Source organism: Ciconia boyciana, chromosome 10, assembly GCF_034638445.1.
Source record: "Ciconia boyciana chromosome 10, ASM3463844v1, whole genome shotgun sequence".
Lineage (NCBI taxonomy): Eukaryota > Metazoa > Chordata > Aves > Ciconiiformes > Ciconiidae > Ciconia > Ciconia boyciana.
Window position 1 is genome coordinate 32,502,007 of NC_132943.1, and position 16,256 is coordinate 32,518,262.

A 16,256-nucleotide genomic window follows, 5' to 3' on the forward strand; every position below is an offset into this window, starting at 1 on the left:
AATCCAATTTGTAACCATCAGGAAAAATGTGTTACATGAAACTCGTATTAAGGAGTTGGTGTTCAGAAATGCCAAAATGAATATTTATGCAATATTGATATGTCAAGTGCCGTGAAGCAACAAGATTCTGGTGCTAGAGGACACAAATAAATAAAAGCCAGGAGATGCATCTGGTTATTAAAATTCAGTATCACTAAGAACTTGAGCTGCTCTTCTCCTAATGTCACACGAAGTACAGCTTAAAGTACACCACCCGCTGCAGCTGGTTATACACATATTCAGAAGGAATACCTCCGCTGACCGAAATGTCACACTCGCGTCCCTGCAGCCTAACCTGACCTCTCGCGAACGACAGATGCTGCGCGGGGTCTCAGAGGAGACAGCAGATATTACAGCAGGACCTGGGGCGACTGATCACCGACCCTCCTCCGGTTTTCAAAACACACCAGATGTGTTGGACGAGTCACAGCACGACACCGTCCAGCAGTGGGAGCATCTCGCTGCTCTCCCTTTCCTCCGGAGCTGAGAGGAAGGATTTACCCCACACCAACAAGCACAGTTCCCTTTTCGCCAGCGCCTGGCACTGGACTTGCACCGCCTGAGCCCCCGTAAACAATATTCACAACGAAGAAACAATGGTGGCTTGCAAGTCCCGCTGCACTGGTAAACACCACGTGGGAAACCGCATCAGCCAGGGATGGCAGCCCCCGCCCGAGAACGTGATTGCCTCATCTCCTGGTGGCAGGAACTTGTCCCTGCTGAACAATGCAAATCGCTACCCAGATGCTGGGAATCCAACTCAGTGCGAGAGTAACAAAAAGCACTGGGACTGCGTGAGCGGCTCTGCGCTATTTGGTATGAAGCTCTTTTGAAGAGATTTGTATCTCGGCAGCATGACAGTTATGGGAATACACAGACAAATAGCTTGGGATCCAGTGAGCAGACACGGTTTGAAAAAACAAAACAAGAATAATTTACGCAGCACGTATTTCACATAGCTGTGATCTTGCTTTTAGGACAGAGGTTGAGCTTATGGTTAAAGGCGGTAGGCAGGAACCCAGAAGCTCCCTAGCTGCCTCCAGCACCCGGCACGCCCCGGTCTCCCTCCCTGTCTGCAAAACGGCACAGGAATTGTGCCGGGATTGTTGCAACAGGGACAACACACCGCAGCATAGGCAAAGAGATCCAACAGCAGGTTGGTAGAAGGGTGGCAGATTCTTTGCTACACAAATGCAGTTTTAAATCATTTGTTTTTAGAATGAAGTAGACCCAGCTGCAGTGGGGCTGCTGCTTTTTCTTATTGTGCACACGGGACTGAAGACACCAAAGGCTGCACCAACGCGCAGACAAAATCAGCATGATGATGCTTTGCAGCCTTAACCTCTCTAAGTCAAAACCTGATGCTATGTATTCATGCACAAGAACAGAAAAAATCCCCTTAGCACAAGAAACAACTCAAAATAGACATGCCCTCAGCACCAAGAACAACTAAGCCCAAAACCTAGGAAAGCCAGTGCAACAGGGAGGTAAAATGCTGACGATGAAGGCCCAGTACTCTGAAGCACTTGGCATCCCCTTCGTTGGGGTGTCTGGGGAAAGACTTCTAGGAGCTTGTCCTCTGCTGTGGCATGGCCAGCGTCTCCCCAGGTAGCAGGAACAATCACCCACACCATGCACAGAGGAGGAGGAGGAGGATTTCTCGTCACGCAGCAGCATGAGATGGATACAGCTCCATAAGCTGACACAAAGAGCTTCAGCTCAGCTTATGTCACCTTCTTCATGTCGTCTTCCTTCTCAGAGCGAGGGCAAAGCATGGAAATACTTCTCAGGGTGGCCCACAAACTGTGTCTTTGCATGAAGGACTCTCTTGAGACACTCATTTAAGGGAAGCTACTTGGAATTTGATACACCCCCGCTTGGAGGATGACAGCCTGAGTCCACCCTGCCAAGACTCGTATCTGAAAGTCCCCAGAAGCCAAGGGACTTCACACCCCGTGTGAGGGTGCTGAGCCACCCGCTCTCCCTTATGCATATTCCAATTTCACATTTAAGTAACCAGGCAATTCAGATTACAGGTTTCATCTGCGGCAATGCACGACATGTCTTCGGGTTCCAAGAAGAAAAACACTCCTCCTGAACATACTTCCAATATTTTGAAGACATTCTTATTTTACAGCGATCTAAAAACAGAAATGGACTTATCAAAATAGTGCAATTCCATTCATGTGCAGACCAATTGATTTATGTCTTAGTCTCCTTGTATTTTTTATCTTTAAACAGCTGGTTCATTTGAGCAAGCTGAAGGAGCAAAAATGATTTTAAATCATCTGTCACAAGAAAATTAATGACAAACCAGCCCCCTCTGACAGAGCTGTCATAATTCTAGAGACACCATAAAAAAAAATAATCTGTGGGCATGCTCTGTTTGAAAAGCCATCTGTTTGCTTTGCAGAACGGGCTGTGAGCATAATCCACTCCGGAAAAATGTCAGCAAAATTGTGTCAACACCTTAACGAACTAAATACTGGATAGAAGGTGGAGTAAACTTTAAAAGTATCATTGCATTGAAACAAGGTTCATAAATCATTGTGATCATCTCTGTGCACAGAACAACCCTCTTTGCCCTTACAAACAAAGCTTCTCTCTTCCAGGCAAAGAGAGATCACGACAGTTCACTTCGGCATCTATCCATCTATCTCCCTTCTGCTATTGATATCATCAGCGTTTCTGAAAATAAATACTTGTGAGAAAGGTTACACTCAGCATTTGGCAGGCCACTAAATTAAGCCCGAAGAGATTGATTGAGTGTTCTACTTGAAAAACTGATCAAGGGGCCCATTTTTATTTAGAGTTAGGGAACATTAAATGTCAGGTTTCATACACCTAACTACAACTAACTGCGGAGCCTCAGCACAGATTAACGTTACAGAACAAATAATGCAGCTTGGCAAGCAAGTGTAAGATTATAAGCCTTTACTTTGACAGGCTAATACTACTTAGAAAACAGGGATAATCTGACATGGCTTTAAAAATTGCTCAGTTCCAGTGACAACCCATGAAAGGCTTTAAGATGCATGAGTAGTTCTAGACAGACACTGGCAATGGCCACAGATGGGGCGAATTCTGTAGGTTGTTTTTTATTATTTAATTTTTTTGCCAAATCAAACTCCTAAGTTTTTATGAGTCAAGACGACAGCTCATTATATCCAACAACAACCCAGACTCTGAGCCTGGGGAAATGCAAGGAGGAGGTGGGTTAGGTAAGTGGCACCATTTTGTGTTCGACTCCACAAAGTTGGTTTTTTTAAAATATGTTGCATGTATATTTCTACATAAATATGAATATCTGGGCATGGGTATGTAGATTAATAAATAATTACTATTTCTATTCCTGTGCTTTCTGGGAAACACCCTGCGACGTGCAGGTCACGACACACCACTGGCTCTGGGTACCCACCCGTCCTGGGGACACCGGCTACCGCACGGGCAGGACGGCAGCCCCCGTGTTGGCACCTGCCCGACCAGCACCAGGGGCTGCAGGAGGACCCTGAAGGCCACCGCCCAGCCTGTGCAGACTGAACTGCACCAACAGGCTGCCCCACACAGACGCCTCTGCTTTACTACCCGGGAAGGGGAAAATCCCGTGTTGAGCAACAGGGCCTTCCCGGCGTTCAAAACTGGCCGTGTGTTCCGGGAGGCTGAAAGAGTGGCTGCGAAGGCCATTTTGTGATCTGCTGCTTGCTAAAGTAGACGGTCGCTTATTTCCTGGCAGACACGTTCTCTGACAGCACATTATGGGAGCTTTCCTCTCCGCTCCTCGAGGGCTGAGTAAACAAACAATGAATAACTGAGGTCTTACCGCCCATGCCGCATCACGCTCATGATATTGCTGTTATTTTTTAACTTTTTCTCAAAGAAACAAGCTCTTACATTATTATTTAATCACCAAGTAAAATCTCCAGAGGCCGCCAGTGGTTGGCTGAGAAAGCCAGACGCAGCCAAATAGAACAACCGCAAGCATCGCATCGCTCCACATTTCAGAGGTAACCCGGGTAAGGTAACGGCACCCACAGCCAGTGCCCAGGGACTCAGAAAGCAGAAATGCTGGAGAGCTGCTGCGATGTGCAGACACTCTGTGCGGAGGTGGCACTGACCGCAAGGGGTGCATTTTCAAAGTGTCATAGTGGGACTTTAATTGTGTTTAATATTAATAAGGAGGCACACAATTAAATGATTGCGCATGGCTTTGAAAATGTAATCCTGAGGAAATCATTAATGAAATTATTAGACTGCTATGTTAAACTTATTACAAAAAGCAGATATTTTTCCAAGCCTCCTTCAAAGTTAAATGTGGGAACAATTGATATCGATTTGATTATGATACAACCACATTTCAGAACAGGGTACTCCGAAAACATACAGACTATTTCTGTATCAATGCAGACTTTAAAAGCCCACCCTTTTCATTATTACTGCATATTGTTTGTCAAGAGCTTTGCTTTATGCTCTGTGATAGAGACCATAGTGCACACGTTGGCATGAAAAATTACCGTACACAAAGCGTATAATCACTTCTCGCACACTGAAAAATAAAGGATTGCAAAAATGAGTTACCCCACAGGAAAAGCAGGGGCCAAACGTTACTTGCCAATTTATTTTAAACCCTTGCATAGGAGAAATTAACTTCCTGCCAGGGAAATGAAAAGGCTATTAATATAAAAGACGGCACTTAAATGGCACTCCTTGTGCCACTGGTGTATCATTTAAGATCTGGGGTTTGGGGGTAGCTTCCTACATACCCAATTCTGAACCAAATGCAAAAGCCTGTTTCTACCTGTCTGAAGCCAGCACCAGCTTTGCCACCGAGTAAATCGGGCAATCCGGCTGAGTCCTCACTGGGGCCTGAGTCACCACGTTTCTCAGTATTTGCTAGTAATTTCAGACGTCAAACTGAGTGTCTCATTTTGGTGTATCAGCGTGTTACTGACAGCCAGAGACCTTCCCTCCCATTTCCCAAAGCAGGGTCTAGCAAAAATTTGCAAGAAGGACAATTACATCACGTGGGGAACAGATCTGAGATGCATGAAAAAGAAAATATCCACCCAGGGAAAGGCAGTCATCGTTATATGAAGTGTTAAATCTCTGTAAGCAAGAGCAGGAAAGAGAAACCATTGTGGAATAGATTGTTGTGTGCAGCTTTGACACAAGTCTGCGTGATAAAAACAAGGTGAACGTGAGTTTTTACATGAGCATTAAAATGGAATCAAAGGTTGTGCCGAGCAACAAGGTCAGAAGCTCTAGGGCTGATCTGCTCAAATCGTAGCCAGCAGCTGGGACACCTAGGACAGCAAGGATGAGGAAGACAATAGAGAGGAGGAGGAGGAATAGTTAACAGGAACAATCTCCTAGTATTTCTGTATCTATCCCAGACTACTCCTTACTTCATCCTTTTGCCATTCACTTCATGAACCAGCCATATGGATGCTGGCTCCAGGTTTTCCTGCCTGTCTGCTGTTACACAGGGGCTGAGCAGGTTCAGAGGGCAGAACGAAACTCAGGAAAAACCCAGGAAAAACACTGGGAGTGCACAACTGGCCTTGGCTGCACTGTATTTCCCAACTGTTTTACTACTTACGCAGGGAAAAAAATTCCTGTTCGCACCCGATATCTGCGCAAGTCTCGGAAATGAAACCACACCTGCAAGCAACACCGGCAGCCTCGAGGGCACTCACCAACTTGCCAAGACCCCCAGCCCTAAGGCGATGCATCCCAGCCAGCACCTAACTTAAGGACAAGTGCTGGGTGAAGAGCTAAGGGGTAACCATCTCTGCACATACCATTTTAAAAAAATCACGGTCTCTTTTCCTGTGCTGTCAGTTGTAAGAGCGAGAGAACAACCCCAGCATTACTCCAGGTGGTTGGTAAAATTCACATAGCAACTCCAAAGCAATCTGGCCAGAAGCTCCAGTACAAAAGCAGAAGCGGCTCTCAGCAGTTCAAGGGAAAGCAGGCAGGAATCTGGATTACTGCCCCTCCACAGAGCCCATTCGGCCCTGGCTTGCCCTGAGCACCCAGCAGGTTCCAGTATATTAGTCCAGTCCTCTTCGAGGCACGGATCTCTGCAACCACAGTAGGTGTTCAGATACCATAGCAAAGGAACACAGAAGAGGTTAATAAAAATTGATAAATAAGTGATAATAAATAGAATAAATAAATAACAAAGTAAAGTAGGATTCAGAATGGCCCTAACTTGTAATACAGATCAAATCTTAACCTCACTCGTGGCTCTAGTGTGATTACTCATCATGGCCACGGGCTGGACTACCCTGTTAACACACTCAATGGTTTTGTGACTGCAGATGGGTACTCTGACCCAGGGATGGAGCCTGATGCTAAAATTGTAAATGTGGTGTGTTAAGAACAATATCCAGGTTACCTGAAAACCAGTTCCATCTGATTTTAACTACTTACATTTAAACTCCCAAACTAGACCAATCTGCCAGTTGTTCATTATTAGGCTGTCCCATGCAACCCCAAAACTCTTTAACTGATTCCATTTGACATTTGGGTCTCACCCCAGAGGCCTGCATTGGAGAGGATGATTAAACAGGGATCTACAGAGGTGTTCTGCATTAGCCTGCCTGGTTTTCTAGGAGGCTAGTGATGGTTCATGGCACAGTTCATGGCACAGACCACAATCCCACAGCACAAGACAGTGATGTGAGAGGTTGGGAAGAGGGAATGCCCGCTGCCTCTGCTGGTGTGGCACCTCCTTGAAAAACACCCATGGCATTTTTTGCCTTCTTTTCCAGCTGTTGGAAAGGTGCAGTTAAAATCTAAATGGCTGTGCTGGATACCAAGAGACGGCCTCCTTGGCATCGCACTGGGGAAGGCTCCCCCGTTTATTACAAAACTGCCAGCCCATCACTTGTATATTCCCAAATCGTGGGACACAGCCAAATGCAAACCTTGAGGACAGCCTGGGAGGTGGAAATGAACAGAACACCTCTGTCACACAAGGAGAACCTCAAGAACAGTCATGCAATTAGCCGAAAAGCAAATACTTAGAAAAACTTCTGATTCTGGCTGGTGGCCTTGCCAGTGCAAGTATATTGCTGCCTTGTGCAGCCATGGCAACTTAGGAAAGAGGGTCTGTATTTGTAATTCTCTTACAGGATTTGCCTAATGAGCTAAAGGCAAAGGACATACGTGGCCAGCTTTCTCTCTGAAACACAGTCAAGTGCCCTCCCAAACCCTACTGGCCCTAGACCAAAGTCTGAGAAGGAATTAACGTCAAGCATTTGCTTGAATGCCTAAGTGGCAAAAGCACTCATTCTGTAGTGTTCTCTATTGATCTTTAAACAGAGCTCTCCACTGAAATCCATGGGATCTTGCAAATCAATCGCACCATGTGGCTACTAATCTATTCCTTCAAGCAGTCATTTTATGTATAAAAAGTGGGCTTTTATTTTCATTTTTTAAAAAAATGCCTCTTGCTTCTCTCTCATCTGAGTGTTTAAATTAAATTACCTTATATCAGGCTGTCAGAAGCAATGAATGTGAACATCGACTGTCTGTAACTGTATTGCAGCAGGAATTTGCTTTCAGAAATAATAGCATTAATTTGATGCTAGCCATGTGCTGAGCAGTTCAGCTGCTTGTGTGTCTCTCGGGCACTGCATCTAGCAGACAGTTTGCAAGCATAGCCACAAACGTATAGACTCTCGCTGTCAACCCCTCCATGCTAGGAGCCTGCCTTTTTTCTGGTGATAAGTTTGAAATCAAAGGGTTGGCTGGGAGCCCAGGAGTGCACAATCAATACTAAGAAAACCCCACATCATTGAAGAAATTGGGGCACTATTTATTTTTGATACACAGCCATGAGATGGAAAACAAAGCTCTATGTCCAGGCATTTATTTCTTAGTCCTCCTTTGGTCACAAAACCCAATTCCGCACAGGTACCAGCACAAGCTGGTAACTCCAGTAAAGTCCAGAGAGTCCCAGAAAAACAAAACAAGGGGAAGAAAAACGAAGCAGAAAGCACAGAATTTTCTTGCATTTCATTTTTCTGAGTAAAAGAACCAGCTGCAGGAAAAGATATATTTTGCAACTAACAAAACACCTGTGCAAAGCAACCCCTGAACAAAACACTTGGCTGGGAATAGCTGGCACCCCCCCTACCTCCCTGCTCCCCCATGCCCTCCACACTGACTCCTAGACACCCAGGCTGCAAGCCACGCAGTTCACATCAAAATCATGTCCTTCCATCGCAAGCGTTGACAGCAAAACGTCCATTAAGTTCATCAGAACCTGGAATGGGTTTACTGACCACCTCCAAGGTGACTCTGTTTTGACTGAAGACAACAGGCACCTGTGCTGGTTTGGGGTTGGTTTTTTTTTTTTTTTTTTGGGGGGGGGGGAGTGTTACAGGAGACATAGCACGAACACTCACTGCTGTCCTTAGACTACTGCTTAGGACAACAGCTAAAAAAAATACCTGCAGCTGTGCTTAATGCTAACTGAAATAATCTAATTAAGATGAAATGAAATTACACCAGTCAGAGCGCAGTGCTTCTGGACAGGTAACGGAGCATACTCATGCAAGTGCTTGTTCCTGTGCACAGCTCCTTACGCTCTCCTTATCTCTGAGTGACCACCGGGCACAAACACTAATTTCTTAGCAACTATATGGTTTGCAGATCCTCCTGCTCTGGTGGCAGCTGGCAAACATCACCAGTCGACTGGGGCCCAGGAATCTGCCGAAGGCACCCGAGCTCCCCGTTGGCGCTCCCCCGGAGGGGACACGACATCCCTCTGGTTCGGCTGCTCTCCTCCTTTCATGCGAGGTGCTGTGGGCGCCCAGCTTCTAACCTGTTCACGAGCAGCACAGACCACAAACAATGTTATGCTAAAGCAGAAAGCTTTAAGCTGAGACTGAAAACTCCAAATCACATGAAAGCTTAAGTGAAGAAAGGAAAAAATAACACAAAGCACTGTTTAACTGCTAGGAGGGAACAGGTTTTTAGAAGATCCCTAAGCAAATGCTCTGATCCACCTCGTCCCCGTCAGCGGGACGTTCCCTGTCCAGGGACCAGCCCTGTCATTCTGGTCCCCTGCAGCCAAAGGCAGGTTTGCTGGTGAGACCGGCCAGTGAGCTCGGTAAAAGCAGAGATGAGCCGCGTGCTCTGCTCACGTTCCCCCAGCCAGAAGCCAAAGAGGCTCCTGTGGGCACAGCAGCCGTGGGCCCGCGCTAGCAGGGCTTGGTTCCCTTGGGAGAATCCCAGCCTGGCCCTTGCAGCACAGACGTGAAACCAAGCACACGCAGGAGCGGGCACGGTTATTTTTGTAAGCAGCACGCTGACCCAGCAGGCAGAGAGCTACCGAAACGAAGCGGCTGGGAGGGGAGGAGAAAGTCGGGAGGGGTCAGAAAGAGGCATGGCTGGACGTGAGAACTCTCCGTGAAGGATGGGAATGGAGACACAAAGCAAACCGAGTGAGCCAAGCACAAAAACAAGCGGTGCAGGATGGGGACTGTAGTATTCATTTACACATTCATTGGCCCAAAATGCCAGTGAGGGAAACTGAACAAGCATAATTTCCAACCCATTATGATGCCATGCCACAGAAAATAAGAGGCTTTTTGGCAAAATTGAACTCAATTTTTAAGCCTGATACAGGGGGCTGTAGTAATACCTCCACAGTTACTGGTGAGGGTTGGAGAGGATGAATTTAGACCACCCAGCTTCAGACCACTGAGCCACCCTCTGAAGGAAACAGTCCTTCTCCCGGTGCTTCCAGCTGCCTCCAGGCTCAGTCCGTTCATCCCAGACTGCTAAATTAGGCCCCTCAGGCTGAGCCGTGCAACTCCCACTACCTTTGTCACTGCTTGAAAATGTAAAAAATTTTTCAGGTGCTCTTCAGTGCGTTCACGTGGCTTACCTCCTCCCCGCTGCTAGGTACGCCAGCATCGCCAGGTCCCTGGCACGACAGAGCGGGAGCCCAGGCGATGCCGAGTGAGAACACGCAGAGCACTGAGCTGCAATTATCGTCACTCCCTGCTCTGCCAATTCAGAGCGACCACAGCATATCAGTAAGGCTCCTCCTGCCAATACGGGACCTACGTCTGATCCGTAACACACAGGATGCTGGAGAAAAAAACCTACTATATGGGCCTTTTTAACTTACTCCTCTAAGTCTGACTGTTGTGTCTTTTTAGTATGCTCTCTCACGTACACAACCTATCTGGCATAAGCAATGCCATCTTTTTCTTTTTGTGATCTAAAAATAAACAGCAGCTGCCACAGCAACAGAATGGCTGGTTTTGTCTCAGCTTTTCTCCCCAAATGGTTCCCACCTGTACCTGGGGAAATGACCCATAAGAAAGGGTTCTTTAGCTCCTGCAGGGTTCGTCGCCTTGCACTTGATTTCATCTGACCCAGGTAAAAGACGACTGTAGCTGTCAAGGATACAACACACAAGATCGCAGTTTCCCAATCCATTGTTCATACAGTAAAGCTTACTTCCACCTGCAAGCACTTGGGCCTCTGATTTCCCTAGTTCCTGTGCAAGTTTTTGGGAATGCCTGCCACATTTAGGGCTTATGGGATCTACCAGGGTTCCTGGGGAAGAATAACTGCAAAGCAAATGCCTGGTGTCACCAAACACCAACAACTTCCACTTAATGCAGTTTGTGGCTTTCAACTAACTGTCCAAGCCCTCCCTGCGGATCCATATTGCCAATAATCATATATGTTAACACAGAAGTCTTTACTCCGCAGCCCTCTACTGCTGGTGGCTCCAGACTACATAAATGAATCGATACCGCCATTGAGTTAAACAGCGTTTCATTTCTTTAACCGCAGCCCTCGGAATATGTTAGCGGTGTGGATGAACATTTTCTCTTTTCCATGTCAGGAGGCAGTAATGGGAGCTGGACCGGCACAACGAAACGGGGAAGGTCATGCCAGCAAACCGCTGCCTGCTGGATTCAGAGTTCAGCTCGACTCCTGTACTCACGCAAGTGCAGAAGTCGTCAAAGGTCCTGGCTAGCAATGGTATTACGCACATCCCAACACGTGAGAGAGGATTCCTATCTATGCGCAGGAGGGAAAGGGGGAGGACCTGGCATTCATACAGAGACATGCTAGCCCCTAGCTTCAGCAAAGCACAAGGGCCAGGTATCACTTGGTTATAAAGTACATTACTGGATTTGACCAAGGCCACTGACAGTGCCAGGGAAAACCCAGCCACCACCTCAGCAATGGGAGAGGAGGAAGTTTCGATGGAGCAACCGGCAGCTTTCATCACCTCCCGAGCTCCCCCAGGGAATCAGCTTCAATTAGACACCCGTTCCCCCACAGGGAGCGGGGTTTGTAGATGCTGGCATGTAATTCACATAACAAAAGGGGCAGCCAACTTCCCATCATTTAGAAGCACTGGGAAACTGTATGTGATCCACTGACAGTAGCTGTAATGAGCTCAAAATATACCACAAAGGTAGCAATTCCCTCTTGCTCTGTCCTGCCACGGGCCACCTAGAATCGGAGCCCTTTGCTCAGACACACGCTCCCTTGTACGATGGCAATGCGCACACAGGCTGCCGAAAGGAGAAGCTCCCCAGTGGCAGGCACAAAGACCCATGTCTAAATGAACCGGGGAATTTAACAGTGTAGGAACAAACTGCTTTGGGTAAAAATCCTCCCACAGGCTGTGGGTTACCCTGACTCAGGCAGGGCGCTGAGCTGACACCCATGAGCTCCATGTTTGGAGGAAAACAAAGGGAGTTTTCTCTACCCGCATTTTGTTAGCCCTGAAGCAACCACAGCTCCGCCAGATCTTTCCCAGGACACTCAATGCTGATTCACAACGGCATTCGACAGTTTAAAACACGAGGAAGACAAAACACCCCGGCAGGCACCATCAGTGTCATCTCTACGTGGGCCAGGAGCAGCAACGTGTGCTAGCTGGGGAGGGACAAGATGAGCACAGCAAAAGCCAGTTGTGGGTTGTAAGGTGAATTTGCTAAATAATGGACATTAAAATACAACTGAAATTATTTAAAAATGTAACGTGTCTTTTCAATAATAAATAACCATGCAACTGAATCTCTCTTCTCATATATTATTTAAGGGACATCAGGACTCCTCCAAGTTGCATAAAGAGGTAACTGGAGTTTTCTAAGCAACAGTCAGTCCCCGAGTCCAAGAAAAACCACCCATTTTGCGTGTCTCGGCACATGAGAAATACCACACTGCTTAACTGACCACCCTGAAACAACATCAACAGTGAACATTAAGGGAGCAAAGGAAAAGACCACCGAGGTCTTTGGTGTCGTGAATAATCATCCAGGCAAGGCACCGCGGGACGCTGCCAAGCCGGGAAGGAAAAGGTCTCTCCAAGCCCCTCACCAGTGCCAGGCGTCGGGGCAGGAGCACCGCCTGGGGCACAAGCCCAGTGCCACCCCATGGCGCGAAAGGAGCCGGGGGAAAGGCTCCCACCCCTCCAGCACACTGCCTCGCTGCTTGAGCTGCGTCTGGCAGGGCTGGCGGCTCGGCTTGGGTTATAATGCAATCTTTAATGCCTCACAGAGGCAGCTGCTCATTTTCTTTCTTTCTTTGTTAGTACAGTCATTGACAGATAAAAGCAAGAAATGTGTGAATTTCTGCTGAAACTTATACTTTCCTTACAGCCCTTTTAATTCCTCTGAATGAGGTCACGTTGTCAGATTGGCACAAACAAGATTCCCAACTTCCATGTCTTGCAGGCTGTGTTAATTAACTCCACCGCCGGGTACGGCAGTCTTTGATATCCATGTCTCAGATGAAAATGTCACCGTTGCAGGGGAGGGGACGGTGGCAGAAGTTGCTGAAGTTCCTATGCCACTTGCAGTTCCTGCCTTCACTGTCCCCTCCTCCAAAGGATGGGAGATGACAGTGACCCAGTTTTTACACCCAAGCAATCCTCCTTTAGTGGGGAACCATCTACAAACATCATTCCATTCAGTCAGCCCCCCCGCCCCCAGTACTACCGGTTTTCCAGCTCAGTTCTGCCCAGGCACACGTATGTGCAGGAGTAGCTCCTTCTCCTCAAAAGATGAGTTCCCTCAGGGAACTTGTCATCCTACCTGCTGATTTTTCAAATAACCTCCTCATAGGTGATAATCTTGTTACTGCTCAGAGCAGCGTTCGGAGAACAAACTCTCTTTGTATTCACACATCATTACCTGAATGTTATTAATTACTTTTCCAGTTGCACAGTCTTTGGACCGGATGACCCACACCCCCGAGGGAAGCTGGCCTTCGCACCCAGGTGCTAAAATCCCTGCCAGGTTGGTAGAGAAGTGAGACGGCAGCAGCGCAGCTGGGGCTCCGACTGTGATGGGGTCTGCCCCACCAGCAGAGCACAGCAGAGAGCCAGATCCCACACAGCTACTGCAGGGTGAAGTCGGCACGAATATGGAGTGATAAACTCATGCCAACCGCATCACAGGTAGAGACAGCTTTAGAGTCATGAGAAGTTTAGTCCAGATCAAGGATGGGGGGGGAATCGGACACACGGGTAAGAAAGAACGTGGTGGTTCTCCCACTGCTTTAGCATGATTTAGATGATACGCACAACGGGGGTGACGCAGAGGGAAGGGGGAGTTGAGGCTGGGGAGAAGAGACAGGAAAGAAGGAGACGGCAGTGCGGGACAGGGGGGTACCTGAGACAGGACAGCCGACCAAGCAGTGGGCTTCACTGAGCAGCCAGCCTACACAAAGAGAGAGATGGGCATCTATTTTGGCAGACTAGCACTATTTAAACATCTTGACAAGCCTCCATTTGTGAAGCAACGCTAAAATCGGTTTTCTACACACAGCACCTCAGCGTGCCAACCCTCCATCGGGCTCAAAGCCTGTGCCGCTGAGGCGGCCTTGGCACAAGGGACGCCAGGCACAGCGACCCCGCGTCCTCCTGGCCCTGTCTCCCACCTCCATCGCTGCAACGCCATGCACCTCGCCCTGCGTGCACAGCCAGCGGCTTAGCATCGGATCCACGGCTTCTGGCAATTTGTCACATCACTCAATCAAAGGCACATCACAAGACTGCTTGCCATCTATCTCTGGCTTATCTTAGTCAAATACAAGGAAAAGGGGCCAAGCAAGATATCACTTGAGGCTTTTCATACCATCTTTCATTTCTCTAATCTGTTCTTTTTGTCCCAAAGTTACTGTTGTTCTGCATATATATTTGACGGCCTATCTCACCTCCTGTATATGTGTATGTGTTTGCACACATACAAACCCATCCCAGTGGAATTGAATATTTACATCTGAAATGCAGAACTTTGGATTGCAGTCCAAAAAAAAAAAAAATTTTTTTTTAAAAAGGGTTTACACCAAAGGAAGGCAGCTCACAGCACTTATTTTCTGGATGAACTTTGGTGACCCTCCGTTTTTAGTCTGTCCTACACTTGGGTCCCACACTGATTGCAAGGGGGCCTTGTCCCTAAACTCACTGTTGCGAAACACCTGCGGCAGCAGAGCCCTGGCGCTGAAGGAGGAAGAGGGAATTGAGAAAAGTGGCAGACCCCCACATTTCTGCTCAGATGACTGTGGCTGTCAGCTCTTTCCCCAACTGCCAAGTGACTCCGGGTCCCTGGGTCCCCTGGACACTGGGTGTCACCATGAAGAACACCACAGCCTCATACCAAGCACCTTCCATGCCAAGTATCTGAGCAGGGCTTAGATCCACAGCAGCGAAATATTCAGTTTGATCCTGCATTGGGCCAGCAGGAGGAACTACATAGCCTCTCACAGGCTGTCCCAATCCTATTTTCTATGCACCCAAATAGCTGTTAAAGGCTGGAGAAAAATCAGAAAATGGTGCGTGCTCCCTGAACGAACAGAAACTGGGCTTGGTGCTGTGGGGGCCGCGCGAGGTGGGGAGGTGAGTGCTGCCCATCGCAAGCACCAGCGCTGCAGGCAGGCGAGTGCAGGTGCACGTGGATCCTTGTGCCTGGACGGTTAAGCACCGACTCTGCCTGATCCAAATGTTTGCACAATCGCTTCTTGCCAGTCAATGAAACACTCCTGCTGTACCAGTATTGGACAAAAAACCAGGAATAACCGACTAATACGGGACAAAGTCTCTCCTCTTTGTCAAGCCACCCTGGGACTCCATGCCCCAACACATCTCCTCAGAATCTCACAGTATCATGAAGGAGCAAGAGCTGTGAACCCTGGTGATCGTTGCTCTCCCTTCCCCCGTTAGTCCCTGCTGTTGCCAGCATTTGGTACTTGCAGATTTAAGATTGCCTGGGTGGCCTTCATGTATATTTTAAACACACGTGAATATTTAATTTGCTCTAAATCCAATTCATGTCTTGAAATTTTCCTTGGCCAAGAAAACAGAGACCTTGTCAGAAACGCCATTAGGGCTTCAAAAGCTTGCAGGGAGCAGCCAGGTACCCAGAGAGGCCATGCTGTACTTGTTTGAGACTGCTCACTACATCCTCCCCGGAGCAATGCTCGGCAGCATGGCTGACGGCCAAGAAGAACAGGATATTCCAGCTGATTAACTAGTCCTGCTGAGAGACTGGGATTACACTCATTTTATCCCGACACGCACTGTTGAAGTAACTTGAGAAGTTTCCATCACCAGATACAACTGACAAAATCCACTGAGACTAAGTGTCTTTTAAAGAACTCTGGTTCCTGCTTTTGGGCTTGGGCAAGAAAGGCGAAAGCCAGTGCTGTGAGCAGTATGGGGGAGAGCTCAGGGAGGCATTTACCAACCGAATCAGCAGAGAACAGCACTCTGCTACGTACAAGAAGGGTCCGCCTACCTAAGAGTTACACGGTTTGGTTCTGTTGGTTTACAAAATACACTGATCAAAACAGCTTTGTACGTGAATCATACGCTTTCACCTCCTTATCTTGTAACTCAGTATCATTTAAAGGACTCTAAATCCCTCTATCCCAGAAAAATCTTGAAACACCTCCCCATCGAGAGGCAAGCCCTGCGGCACGTCCTGAGGGCCAGGAGCACAGGCTTTGCCCTCCAAACGAGCTCTGGAGCTGGGAGCCTGCACCGCACTCACCACCACGTTCAGAGCACGCGAAGGGCCCGGGAACGAGTTGCACTCCCATGCCGCTCTTCACATGCTCAATGAGGAGCAACCTAAACCTGTCTCCTTCCTCACCTTTCCCTCTAACTTTTAAATAAACTGCTTCAAGCTAAGCAGGTTGATATTTACAACAATAAACGGATGTTG

General features: G+C 47.8%; 1 protein-coding gene across 1 annotated transcript in view; it reads right to left on the reverse strand.

The window, feature by feature from the left end:
• Positions 1-16,256, reverse strand: part of PLCL1 (phospholipase C like 1 (inactive)) — a 209,762-nt gene that overhangs the window by 2,199 nt on the left and 191,307 nt on the right. The window lies entirely within an intron of this gene.